Below are 14,193 nucleotides of genomic sequence, written 5' to 3' on the forward strand. Positions count from 1 at the left end.
AAAACTAAAATGAAATAAATATTTGTGATTCCACGTGTTTAGTATTTACAAGAGAGGTGTGACCAAAGTTTAAGCTAAGCAAGAGTGGAACCAAAAGAGTTTAATTATACCAGAGAGAGGCCTGTAGAAAAATGTTTTTTGCATGTATATATGTAAATATATACACACATGTACATATGTATATATATATGTGTATATATGTATGTGTGTGTGTATATATATATATATATATATATAATCATCTCATTTTATTTTCAGTGTCATTACTTCTTAGTCTTAAAGCAAAAAACTTATTCCTAATAGTTTCTTAGAGAAGAGTTTTATAGAAATGTTTTGGAAATTTAGTGACTCCCAGCTACGCAGAAGCTACACTACATTTCCAGCTTTAGTTAGTCCTGAATCGTATGAATATTTCTCACCAAATGGATGAATGTGACTGATGTCCTAGTGCTGCTTTCCAGCTCTCTGTCCTTAGAGAAATTGAAATTGAAATTGCAGCTACCAAACCTGGGAGAAACATGAACCTTCAATCATGCTATGTTGACAAGAGCTACCTTGGAAAATCTCAAAACCTTCATTGGATTTTAGGAGATCCAGAAACTAAGTTTTGTTGCACTAAACCAAGAGCTTTGGCGGGATGTTACCATAGTAAAGCATAATCTAATCTGACTAATGCAGAAATGGTAGAGTTCATTTTCTCTCTTCATTTTTTTTTTTTTACATCAGACCTATGTTACTGACAGCTCTAATGCAATTCCTTTTGCCATATTTATGAAACATTATAAATCCTTTCCTCCTTAGTGTGCAATAACAAAATGTTTTGTGAGACTCACTGCAAGGTTGATGTGACTATCAAAGGAACATTACCCTAGCCTTTAAAAGTTTAGTACTATAAAGAATATAAAATGCAGCCCATTGCTGATGTTCTCTCCTTTTATACCACCAAACAAGTTATGTCATATCTTTTTGCTGCTATCTCATATACTTGTGAGATACAGTTTCAGACATTCAAATTATCATGGCAGAACAGTCTGAATAAATCAAGTTGCTCTTGTTTAACTAACCTTAAAAATGTCCTACTTTATCAATTCTAAAAACTTATCTCTCACATTTTAACATCTGTAAAAGTGAAATGCATATGTTAATTAGCATGTCTTGTAGTTATACACTGTGATACACAAAATAATGTGCCTTAAAATATTTTTATTACAAATAAAATATTATATTAATATTTATATAAGGACTACTGATTATTTTATTTTTAAAAATTACTGAGAATTAATTTAATTATTAATGAAAATATTTAGGTAAAAATAGCAAGCTTGGTAGCACAATAAAGAGTATTTTAATTTCTCAAGGGATCCATGTATGATTATTTAAAAGCCTTGTTAAATTAAGGCCATTAGACCTAGAAAAAAATGCAAGGTTCCACATTAACTAATTAAGAAAGTCTAGCCATGATTCCAATTTCTCTAATATTATTTAGAAAGATTTTTTCTTTCTTTTTTTTCTTTTTTTGTCTCAGAAGCTCCAATGTATTTCTGTAGGCTGTTTTCCTATTTAATTCGTTCACAGATAAATAACATAGATTACCCTGAATTCTGTATAACCATGTTTTTATGAATTGAACATCTCTCTTCGCAGTATAATTTTACATTTTATGTAGTTGATAACTACATACCTACTAGACATTCCATTTCAAACATTAAATTATAGAAACCATTATCAAAATGAGATAGAGCAAAAAGAAAGTACTATCATATAAAAATGAAATAAATCGAATAGTCATTGGAAATAAATCATACTACCATAAAGAAAAAAAACGAAAAATAACATCTTTTTGCTCTAACTCCAAATTTGAACATATCAAGTTCAACTAACAGTTTTGATATCATTTCATTAGAGGCTAGATTCTAAACTAATGTACTCTGCTTTCACTGTGTGTGCAATTTTAGATGGCAAGTATGTTTGCTGGAAATAAATATACTGATCTTATTTCTATTAAGTTGTGCTGTTGTAGAACTATTTCAGGTGTCATTTTGTCCTGTAATTCTGATCTCATGAAAGTATTCTAACCAAATTCATGCATTATTGTGTTTTTCAAACAATAGTATACATACCAGGATAACTATCAACAAACAATATTTTAATCACATTTTATTATCATCACAATCCCAAATAGTAATTGTAGAAAAATTTATAAAAGTTGTTTTAATTTCCCCATACATTCCCTTCTTGGAACATACAGAAGCACAAACCTTTTCCCACATTCATTATCCAAGTACTGAGAAAGATATCACAGCATAATGGAACATTGCAAAACACTTCACGAAATCTGGATTCTGATGTCAACCTTATCCCTATTCTAAGTGTGGATGTTGATCAGGTAACATATTTATTTTATAAGTGAGAATGTTGTTTTGGAACCAGTTGTATTTAAAAACTATGCATATCTTCAGTCATAAAACTGGCTCATGCCTAGACGCTATTCAAATGTTAATGAACTCCTGTGTCCAAAAGTATAATGAGAATTAAATGGGCTAAGACTGTGGAAACTATAGCAGCTAAAATGTAAAACTTCACTGAACTACATCAAGAAGCACTTTGTAGAAATAACCTTTATTCATCATATACAGAAGATTGCAGAAAATTCCGAAATTTTATTTCAAATAATCCTTGAAGAAATATACCAAAACTCCACCTCTTCCTTCCCATGTCAGGTCCCAAGATTGAGTAATTCTCTCAACTGTTGTTTATAAAGCTAGTAAAATACATATATGTCAGCAGGTGAATGAGAAATTCATTTTCCTTTCCAATGATGTTATGTTTAAATCGAATAATTTGGTCTAAAGAACTCAAGTCACCTTTTATTTTCTAATATTCATATACAGTTTTTGTATGTGACAATAAGACACATGAACACCACTCCTATCATATGTCACTTGATTTAAGGAACTTTCCTGATTGGATACTGGTTTGACTCTCAGCCCCATACTATAATTATATTTCATCCAGTCTCAACTACAGAAATCTGCTAAACACAGCCTAATGTCAATTTTATCTGACCATGCAAATGTTCTTCCCTCCACCCAAAAACTCTATTTGCTTATCACCCCGGTCAATCCTACTGTATTTCTCTTCTCAGCTTGCAGGTCTGTTCCGTCAGGAAGTTTTTCCTGATCCTCTGTATATGCTCCCAAAGCACCTTATATTTGCTCTACAAAAGCATCAATATATTCTAGTGAAATTTTACCTGATGCCATCTCATTTTTTCCCATGAAAACCCTATATCTTCTCATAGACATTATATAATCTGGCCATTACACAAGCGTTTCTGTGTGTGTGTGTGTGTGTGTGTGTGTGTGTGTGTGTGTGTGTATGTATCCGTGTGCGCTTGCGTGCATGTATGCGTGCACGTGCAGAGTAAGGTCTATGTAAATATCACTAAATCAATGTCCAAATTAGTAGTCTACACATACTACCAGGTACAACTGAGTACAAATGGCCCTCAGTAGATTGATTCAATGCTTTGACAGGATGGATTCCAGGTTCCAGGACTCCAGATCTGTTTCACGTATCTCCACATTTTAATGGATGAAACAAACATACAAAAATGCAAAGAACTGTATGTAGTAGCACTATGAAAGAAATGAATGAACAGTGCTGTGACAGATAATAATTAAGCAGAGAGGGAAGTCAAAGGACTCTATAGGGAGGCAGCATTTAATTAAATAAATATAAATGAAATGTAAAGCTCATGAGAAGAATCACTGGGAGAAGATAGGGCATATATAGTCTCCAAAATGATGGAGAATTAAGTCATGAAAATAACACACTCTCCTGACCCAACTATTGAATAACGCTTTAAATTGCTTTTTTTATTCAAAAAATAAAAATGTGTAAGACAAAAGCACATTAACTATTATTTCCAAAATGGAGATTACTTTAATATAACCTTATTACAGAATGGAGACATATATTCCCAAACATCACATTTAATTTGTATAATTGAAATGTGATTTTTTAAAATAAAAATTTAAATAATAATTTTCAAGGTTCAAATGACTTTTTCTATAAATTTTTTGTGCATTTTAATAATTACTTTTTACAAGTAATTTTTACAAGCCCCAATCTTAAGCAGACTCATGACTTCTGAATGTCTGGCAAAATTTTTTTTAGATAAAAAGAATATGTTTGTTTCTGTTAAATGTGATCAATTTTTATGTATTTAAGAATTTTTGGAACAGTCTTTCTTTTAGCTGTTAAGAAAGTTTAATTTGTAGACTCACTGCTAGAAATATAAATGTAATTACATTAAAAACAGAATGATGGGAATAAAAAATTTCAAAACTTTATTTCAGATTTACGTCATGGCAGATTCTCATGCTAATAAATCTTAAGAAGGAAAATCAAAGACAGTTTTAAAATAAAATCAATTATTTTGGAAAGTGACATTGAACTTGGTTTTTGACAGTAGAATTCAGATAGATATTATTTGATGGCATAGTCTTTGTTGATATCATTACTAAGAAATGGTTTTGATGTGGACCAGAAAAATGCAGGTAAATTAGAGGAGTATATGTGCACTTAAAAATTTAAGGGCACAATATAGTATTGTCAACCATAGGTACTATGTTAATTTCTAGAAATTACTTATCTTGCACAACTGAACTTATACAAAGGAGAATTTTTGATCAGGCAAAATGGAGTAGATATCTTCTGAAGAAACATTGAAAACCACTTAGTACTCAGACAGTTATTAATCTGTTGGGCATGTTTCAATATGGGAAGCAAATGATATGTCAGAAGGGTGAGGTATTTTAGTAAAGTTCTTTTCAACAAAAATCTTTGAAAAGGCCCATATACTCTTCAAAATAAGGGAGTATTTAAAATTTTTTATAAAATTCGACATCTATACTTAAAATAAAAATAAATGCTAAGTTTCTGACAATTGTTTTCACATATACATCCCAGTGATAATTTGTATTTATTTTCTTGTTTATATTCTGATCCAGTACTGAGACTCATATCATTGTAAACTGGGTCGAAATTTCCTTCTAAAGCCAAGTTATTAACATTACAGAGACTGACAGTCTGACTGATAGTCCAAGAGTAATAATTATTATTTAACTTTTATTTGCTACCTAAAGCATAAGAGCACTAAGTAGCTTCATAATTCTTGTCTCCATTGGAAACCAGGCTAAGTGCAATGACAAGACTGTTATTATTATGGAGTCCATTAAAATAAAGCCCTTTCATTTTATATTTCTGCACATGATTGATGTCCTCATTGATAGGACATAATGCTATTCTTCATTATATGCATCAAATTTTCATAAATATCCACTTTGGTTACAAAATAAGATTATGTAAGTGCTTTTTTAGAGAGATGTCAGAATTTCAGGGCTTTTAATATATTATTTCAGAGGAAACTATTAAAATGTTGCTGAATAAAAATCCACCCTGCTTATCTTCAGAAATAAGAATATTTTTGAAATAAAACTTTTCATATTTATTATGATATGTTCTATTATTTCTAATTTCATATATATTTGTATTCCAAAGATATGTATGCCTATAATGTGTATCTAGGTACATATATACATTTCAGAGGTGTATATATATATATATAAATATATGAAATATATATATAATACATATGTGAGTTCTAAATAGATTGAAATTTATCTGAAGATAATCTTAGGAAAAGATACCTAAAAACCTAAAAGACAAAATTCTCAGAATAAAGAAACCTCACAGTAAAAATACCCAAAGATATACACATATATTTAATCTAATTTTTAATGTAAAAGTGTTCCTGATTCCAAGTATACCTTCATTACAATTTAAGTAATGGTATTACAAAGTACTATGCTACATGTGAAAAATAGATGCAATAAATGTAAGATCATAGATAATAGATAAAATATGCAGCAAATACTTGAAATTTATGAAATTGATGACATGAATAATAATGTTGACTTATTTCTTAGAGCACATTTACATATTAGGGAAAAAACCCTGTATCCATGAAAATTAATTAGAATAAAATTAAATTAAAATTTAAAATTAAATTTGAATAAAAATGTAAGAATAAGCACTAAAATGTTTTTTCTGGAAAATAATATATTTAAGATTTTAGAGAAGCATTACTAGTTCATTTTTCAAAAGATTAAACTTTTTTATAACAACTCTGTAGATGTATAATTGGTGTAAAAACTGCATATGTTTAATATATGCCCTGATAAGTTTGGACATATGTGTACACCTATGAAATACCTACAGTTAATACATGTATCCATCACTTCTGTAAGTTTTCTAATGCTCTTTTATTTTCTTTACTCTTTTTCTCCTTTTATTTTGTTTTCATAGGTCAGAACACTTAACATGAGAATTTCCATCCTAAAATTTTAAGTGTGAAGTATTACCTATAGTGAATATGTTGATGTGCAGAAATCATTCATCTTGCATAACTGAAACTTCATACCCATTAAACAATTTCCCATTTCTTCTACCTCTAGCCCTTGATAACATTCCACCCTCTGCCTCTCTGTGTTTTACTGTTAGAAAGCTCTTACAAACAGTGATAGTTTGAGTTCTTCTTTTCCCATTGGTATCAATTTAATTTCTTCTCCTGTCTAATTGCTCTGGCTAGAGTTTCCAGGACTATGTTGAATAGAAGTGGTGAAAGAGGGCATCTCTGTCTTGTTCCAGTTTCTAGAGGGAATCCTTTTAATTTTTCTCCATTTAGAATGATGTTGGCCTTGGGTTTAGCATATATAACTTTTATATTGTTGAGGTACATTCCTACTATTCCTAGTTTCTCTAGTGTTTTGAACGTGAAGAGGTGCTGCGTTTTGTCAAATGCTTTTTCTGCATCTACTGAGATATTCATGTGATTCTTGTGCTTTAGTCTACTTATGTGATGAATTATGTTTATTGATTTCAGAATGCTGAACAAACCTTGCATCCCTGGGATGAACCACACTTGATCATGGTGCACTATCTTTTAAAATACGTTTTTCTATGCAATTTGCAGAATTTTATTGAGATTTTTGAGTCTATGTTCTTCAGAGATATTGGTCTGAAGTTTTCTTTCTTTGATGTGTCTTTGTCAGCTTTTGGTATCAGTGTGATACTAGCCTCATAGAATGAGTTTGGAAGGGCCCCCTCTTTTTCTATATCATGGAATAAATTTGAGAAGTATTGGTGTTAATTCTTCTTTGAGGGTCTTGTTGAATTTGAGAATCCATCTGGTCCTGGGCTTTTCTTAGTTGGTAGGCTTTTGATAGCATATTCTATAACTCAAACTATCCCTATTTGGAGATGACATGATTCAATATATAGCAGACCCAGAAATTCCACCAGGAAACTTCTAGAACTCATAAATGAATTCAACAAAGAAGCACAATATAAAATAAGCCCATAAATTAAATGCATTCCTATACATCAGTGATGAATCTACTGAAAGAAATTAGGATAACTACCCCATTCACCATAGCCTCAAAAATATATTTGGGAATCAATCTCACAAAAAAAGGTGAAAGACCTCTATGATGAAAACTACAGAATGCTAAAAAAAGAAATTGAAGAAGACCTTAGAAAATGAAAAGATTTTCCATGCTCTTGGATAAGCAGAATTAACATCGTCAAAATGACCAAACTAACAAAAGTGCTATACAGATTTAATGCAATTTCTACTAAAATCTTAATAATATTTTTCATGGTAATAGAAAAAGCAGTCATGAAATTCATTTGGAAAAATAAGAGACCCAGAATAGCCAAAGTAATCCTAAGCAAAAGAAGTGAAGCAGGAGGCATCACAATACCAGACTTTTCAACTATACTACAGAGCAAGAGTAACAAAAACACAATGGTATTAGCACCAAAACAGATAGGTAGACCAATGGTACAAAATAGAAGACACAGAGACAGAGACAAAGCCATATAAATACAGTTATCTCAGGCAAAGTTCCCAAAAACATGCATTGGAGCAAAGATAGCCTTTTCAACAAGTGGTGCTGGGAAAACTGGAAATCAATATGTAGCAAAATGAAATTCTACCCCTATCTCTCACCCTGCACAAAAATCAACTCACAATAGATCAAGGACTTAGGCATTAGAACAGAGACCATGTGCCTGATAGAATAAAATGTAGTACCAAATCTACATCATGTTGGGTTAGGAACTGACTTCCTTAACAAGAATCCTAATGTGCAAGAAATAAAATCAAGAATCAATAAATGGACTGGAATAAAACTAAAAATCTTCCTCATTGTAAAGGAAACAATCAAGAATGTGAAGAGAGAGCCTACGGAGTGGTAGAAATTCTTTGCCACCTGCACCTCAGATAGAGCATTAATCTCCTGAATATATAAAGAACTCAAACAACAACAATAAAAACAAAAAACAAAAAACAAAAACAACTCAAATAATAAATGAACGAATAAACTGAACAGACAATTCACAGAAAAAGATATGCAATCCATCAACAAACATATAAAAACGTTCTACCTCCCTAGCAATTAGAGTAATGCAAATTAAAACCACACAGATTTCATCTCACTCCAATCGGAATGGCAATTATCAAGAAGACAAGTAACAATAAATATTAGCAAGGATGTGGGGAAAAGGGTACACTCGTACATTACTGGTGGGGCTGCAAATTGGTGCAACCACTATGGAAAGCAATATGGAGATGCCTCAGAAAACTTGGAATGATATCATTGACCCAGCTATCCCACTCCTCAGTTTATACCCAAAGGACTTAAAATCAGCATACAATAGTGATGCAGTCACATCAATGTTTATAGCAGCTCAATTCACAATAGTGAAACTATGGAACCAACCTAGGTGCCCTTCAGTAGATAAAAGGACAGAGAAACTGTGGTATATACACTCAATGGAATTTACTCAACCATAAGAAAAAATGAAATTATGGCATTTGCTGGTAAGTGGATAGATCTGGAAGGTATCATGCTAAGTGAAATAAGTCAATCACAAAGAACAAATGAATCAATGTTTTCTCTGATATGCAGATGCTAACTTCACAATTAGGAGATGAGGGTTAGGGAAGAATAGAAGTAGTTTGGATTCAAAAAAGGAGAATGAAGGGAAGGGAGGGGGAATGGAAATACAAAAGATAGTAGAATAAATCGAACATTTCTCTCCTATGTGCATATGTGATTATATGACCAATGGAATTCTGCATCATGTACAGTCAGAAAAATTATAAGTTATATGTGTGTATAATATGTCAGAATATATTCTACTATCATGTAGAACTAATTAGAACAAATTGAAAAAAGAAAGCTCTTACAAATGGGAATGTACAGTGTTTCTCCTTAGTGAATGACTTATTTTCACTTACTGTAATGCTCTTTAGGTTCAGGCATCCTGTTGTATTAGGCAGAATTCCCTCTTTTTAAAGGTCAATTAACTTTCTATTGTAAGTATTTGCCATATTTTTGTCCATTCATCTATTAATGAATATTTGTGTTGTTTCCATGTCGTAACTGTTTGTGAATAATGCTGCAATGAACATGGAAGTGCAGATATCTTTCCAATATCTTGATCTAAAAAAAAAATTCATATGTATATCCAGAAGTGGGATTACTCATTCATAAGACAGTTTTATTTTCAATTCTTTTGTGGAACTTCCTTTATTTGCCATACTGATTACACCTTTTTATATTCCCACCAATAGTGTGCAAGTGTTGAAATTGCTCTACAGCCTCATCAACACTTTCTATCTTCTCTTTCTTTTTTGATGATGGTCATCTGAACAAAAGTGAGTTGATATCCCACTGTAATTTTGATGTGTAATTTCCTTGTTGATTCGTGATGATCACTTTTTATATACCTGAACGTCCATTTGTGTACCATCTTTGGAGAAATGTCTATAAATCCTTTGCCCTTTATTTGTGCTACTGAGTTATGGGAGCTCTCTATGAATCTTCTATATTAATCACTTACCAAATATATAAATTTTTTTCAAAAATTCCTTACATTCTCTCGGATGCCTTTTCATCCTGTTGACTGTTCTCTCTATTGTGCAGAAACATTTTAGTTTGATGTGTTCCCAGTTGTCTATTTTTGGTTTTGCTGTCTGTGTCCTATCCAAGAAATCATTGTGAAGATCAATGACAAAGAGTCTTTTTAGTTTTAAGTCTTTTGTCTTTAATTAATTTTGAGTTAATTTTTGTATATGGCAGAAGAGTTTAATTTCATTTTTTTTATGTGTGAATATCTAGTTTTCTGAACCATTCTCCTCATCCTTCTTTTTTTTTTTTTTCTTTTTTCTACTTTTTGTCCCATAAGATTTTAGGATTTATATTTCTATTTCCATAAAAGATGGAGCTATGATGTTGCCACAGCACTGAATCTGTATATTATCTTAGCTACCATGTACATTTTAACAATATTAAGTCTTCTAATGCAGAAGTATGGGATGTCTTTCCATTTGTTTGTGTCATGTTTAATTTTCTTCATTGATGATTTTTAGTTTTCAGTGTAGAATGCTTTTGCTTTCTTGGTTAAGTTTATTTGTAAGTATTTTAATCTTTTTGTTGCTATTGCAAATGGGATTTTCTTCTTAATATCCTTTGTAAATAGTTGAATGCTAATATATAGAAATGTATTAGATTTTTGTATAGTGATTTTTTTGTATGTTGCAACTTTACTGAACATTTTTACTAGTTTTACCACATTTTTGCAGAATGCTTATCAATTTCTACATATGATATAATATCTTCAATCCTAGCTTTACATATCGAGAAACTAGAAAGAGAAGAACTGACTCATCTGAAAATTAATTGAAGGAAGAAAATAATTTTAAAAATTAGAACAGAAATAAATGAAATAGAGGAAAAAACTGAAGAAAATCAAATGAGAGTTGGATTCTGAAAAGGTAAACCTTTCTCTAAAGTTTTTCAGAAAAAAGAGAAAACACTCAAAATCAGTATTGAAAAAGAAAGCATTGTAATTAATAGTACAGACTTAGAAAGGAATGTAAGCAACTTTATGAATAACTACGTGCCACCAAATTGTATAATTTAGAGGTGATGACACATCTCTGGAAATACACAATCTATCATAAGGAAATAAGGGAGAAATAGAAACCTGAACAGATCAATAACAAGTATGGAGATGAAATCAGTAACTGAAAATGTCCTCACAACATAAAAAACTCAGAACCAGATGACTTCATTAGTGAATTTTATCAAATACTTAAAAAAGAATTAATCCCATTTCTCAAATGATTCCAAAAACCTAAAGTGGAGGAAACACTTCCAAATTTATTTCATGAGGCCAACAATGAGACTGATTTTGCCTTTGAATTTTATAATCGAATTTTAAAATTGACTAAACTCACACACAATAAACATTTTTTTCTAAATATAAGAAATCTCAATATGCCTTTATGTTTCTAAGAAGAGAGACACTACCTTGAATTTTCAACATGTTTTAGGTTTCATATACTTCTTATATTTCCCTTGTGAAGTAAGAATAATATCAGATAAAGAAAATCTTGACAATGATGTAACCATGAGTTTTTTTTTTTTTTTTTTTTTTTTTTTTTTTAACTAGATACTGGATAGCACACAGGTTGAAAGACATCCAACTAGCACACCGCATACGTGGAGAACATGCTTAAGAATTCACTATGATGGGAAACATTTCATTCTCAAAAAAAATTTTTTTCTCTTCTTCCTGTTATTGGTAGTTCTGAACGTTAGATATTTTTTTCCATGGGGTCAAAAGGTACCTAAATATATGATTGCCGGTGGAAAAATAGGGGACAGAAATCAGGTATTGGCCGTTATTCCATTTTCATTTGTGTGTGAATTTTTAATATAAATGCGGGGATGTAAAGCATTAATGCAATTCAAAATGTTTCAGTGAACAAGTTTCAGCACTTCAACTTTATAACAATTATAAATAAAAATGTTAAATTTTTCTGGACAATGCCAGCATTTGGGATTTTTTTAAACAAGTAAATTTCTTATTGACGGCAACTAAATGGTGTTTGTAGTATTTTTATCATACAGTAGATTGCATCCATTCACTATACTTTTCTAACTGAGTTGTCCTACATGCAAGTACATGTTTTTAATGTTGTCTGTCTTCTGTGCTGTTCCTGTAAGTTTGCTATTAAAATACATTAAACTATATTAAAAAAAAAAAACTAGATACTGGATGACTTCTCCTTAGTGTATAGCAAAATTACTGATGATTTGAGATCCATTCATTCCATATTTGTGGGAGAACTGTACATTATCACTTTGTACACTTTTTGCTTTTTTTGACTTTAAACAAATTTTTATTACCAAAAATTTGTCACATAATTGGATATGTCTCTACTTTGTACACAACTCCATAGTGAACTTTTCCATAGAGAACTTCTTCTTTGGTGATGGTAAGCACTAAAGTTCTGATTTTAGCAGAATAATAGAAGTGCCTCAGTGATTTAAGTTGAAAGCAGTAAATCGGTGAATGACATGTTTTCATTCATGCTGGCATCGCTTGTCCACTGACTTCAGCCCAGCTACTCCACCTAAAAGTCTCGCCAGTCATTCACCCAGTTTTCCATTTCATAACCATTAGTTGTGATATCTGATTGTTCAGTGATTTCTTGAATGTGTTTTTAAATTTGATATTTGTCACCTTTTCCTTTCAAAAGCATGACATCATCTTCGGTGACAATGGCCTTTCCAACTTTTCCTGAGTCATGAAGTTGAACATCTTTACTATCTAGCGTTAAACTGTCTTCCACAAACACTGCCAGTAGCAATAGCCATCTTGAAGTTGGTTCATTTTATTGTCACCAAAACCTACAAAAAATAGCAGCTTTTGCTAGTGATTGCCATGACCTAACGACCAACTTTTAACCTATTCTAAACAAGTGTACTTAGAGGTTCCCCTTCAACCTCTTCAGCAATATAAACAAGAGTTTACCATAAGCACTGGCATTTGCATGAGCAGGTACGATGAACTGGATGCTAGACATTTTCTTTTCACTCAGTAAAACATAGGCATTCATGGATTCACATTTCTGACTTTTGATGTATTAATAAAGTATGCAGAAATACAGACCCCATCAAGCTTCATGACTTCAATAATTTCCAATTCATCATTTAGTGTTTCTTCATCTTTTACTGTATTGACACCCTTTCTTCCAATCTTTTTCTTTGTGTTAGAAATGACATTGCCAGTTTCTTTGTCTTCATTTGCAGTTACAGTAACCTGATTCATTTCTTGAAGGGTTGTTACAGGTATAGACTGCTTCCTAAGTTTAGCAATTATAAAATCAATACCTTACCTCACACCTCTCCTGGTATCCACTGGATTAGCTCCTGTGCTTCTCAAGGGCTTCCTTGGCAATAGATCATGCCAGTACAGTAGCAGGGATAATGGCCATTTGTGTTATTGGTAACATCTTGAACAAGTTTAGCTCCAACTTTGTATTTATCCTTTAAATCAATTGCCTTTGCAACAGTCACACCATCTTCTGTTACTTCAAGACTTCTCTACCTCTGTTCAGTAATTGCTGTTCTTTCCTTTGACCTCATTGTAATGGCTACAGTATTGGCTAAAACGTCTGCACTTTTAAGAATTAAGATCAGGCATCCATATCATATTTTAAATCTTTTACATAAGCTCAGGTGATAGGAGAAGCCAGTGCCCTGGACACTGATCTTATCTGGTGAAGGACTTGAGATAATGGAAATATCCCCATGGGGCCTGGGTAAGGAGTGTTCAGGGCAGGCCATTGGCAGCAAGTAAGACTGAAGAAATTTATCTTAAAATCTTATTAAAATAGTAAAAAGAAGATACTTTATGCATGTTCCTAGTATATCTTACACTTATACATGCATCTGTACAAATTATGGTGTAATAGGTACATTTATATGATTATTTTCTATTAACAGTAAAACACTGAAATGTCCATACAGTATCTGTGTATAATAATTTTATGCTTAATAGATCTGGTAAATGTTGAATCTTTTAAAACAAAGGTTGAGAGTACTGACAGAAATTTATGGTCATGACTTGGGAAAATAAAGAATGATAGAGAAAATGACTCATCATATTGCCTCGAAGAGTGGATTTTTTATTGTTGTTTTTATGATATCAGAGCAATGAGCTCCTGGATAAGAAGAGAGTGCTTTTTATGAAAACCTTAAGTTATTG

General features: G+C 31.6%; 1 pseudogene; it reads right to left on the reverse strand.

The window, feature by feature from the left end:
* Positions 1–12,506: 12,506 nt before the first annotated feature.
* LOC124985614 (60 kDa heat shock protein, mitochondrial-like) lies at positions 12,507–13,738 on the reverse strand (annotated as a pseudogene).
* Between the last annotated feature and the right edge of the window lie 455 nt (positions 13,739–14,193).

This window comes from Sciurus carolinensis, chromosome 5 (assembly GCF_902686445.1).
Source record: "Sciurus carolinensis chromosome 5, mSciCar1.2, whole genome shotgun sequence".
Taxonomy (NCBI): Eukaryota; Metazoa; Chordata; class Mammalia; order Rodentia; family Sciuridae; genus Sciurus; species Sciurus carolinensis.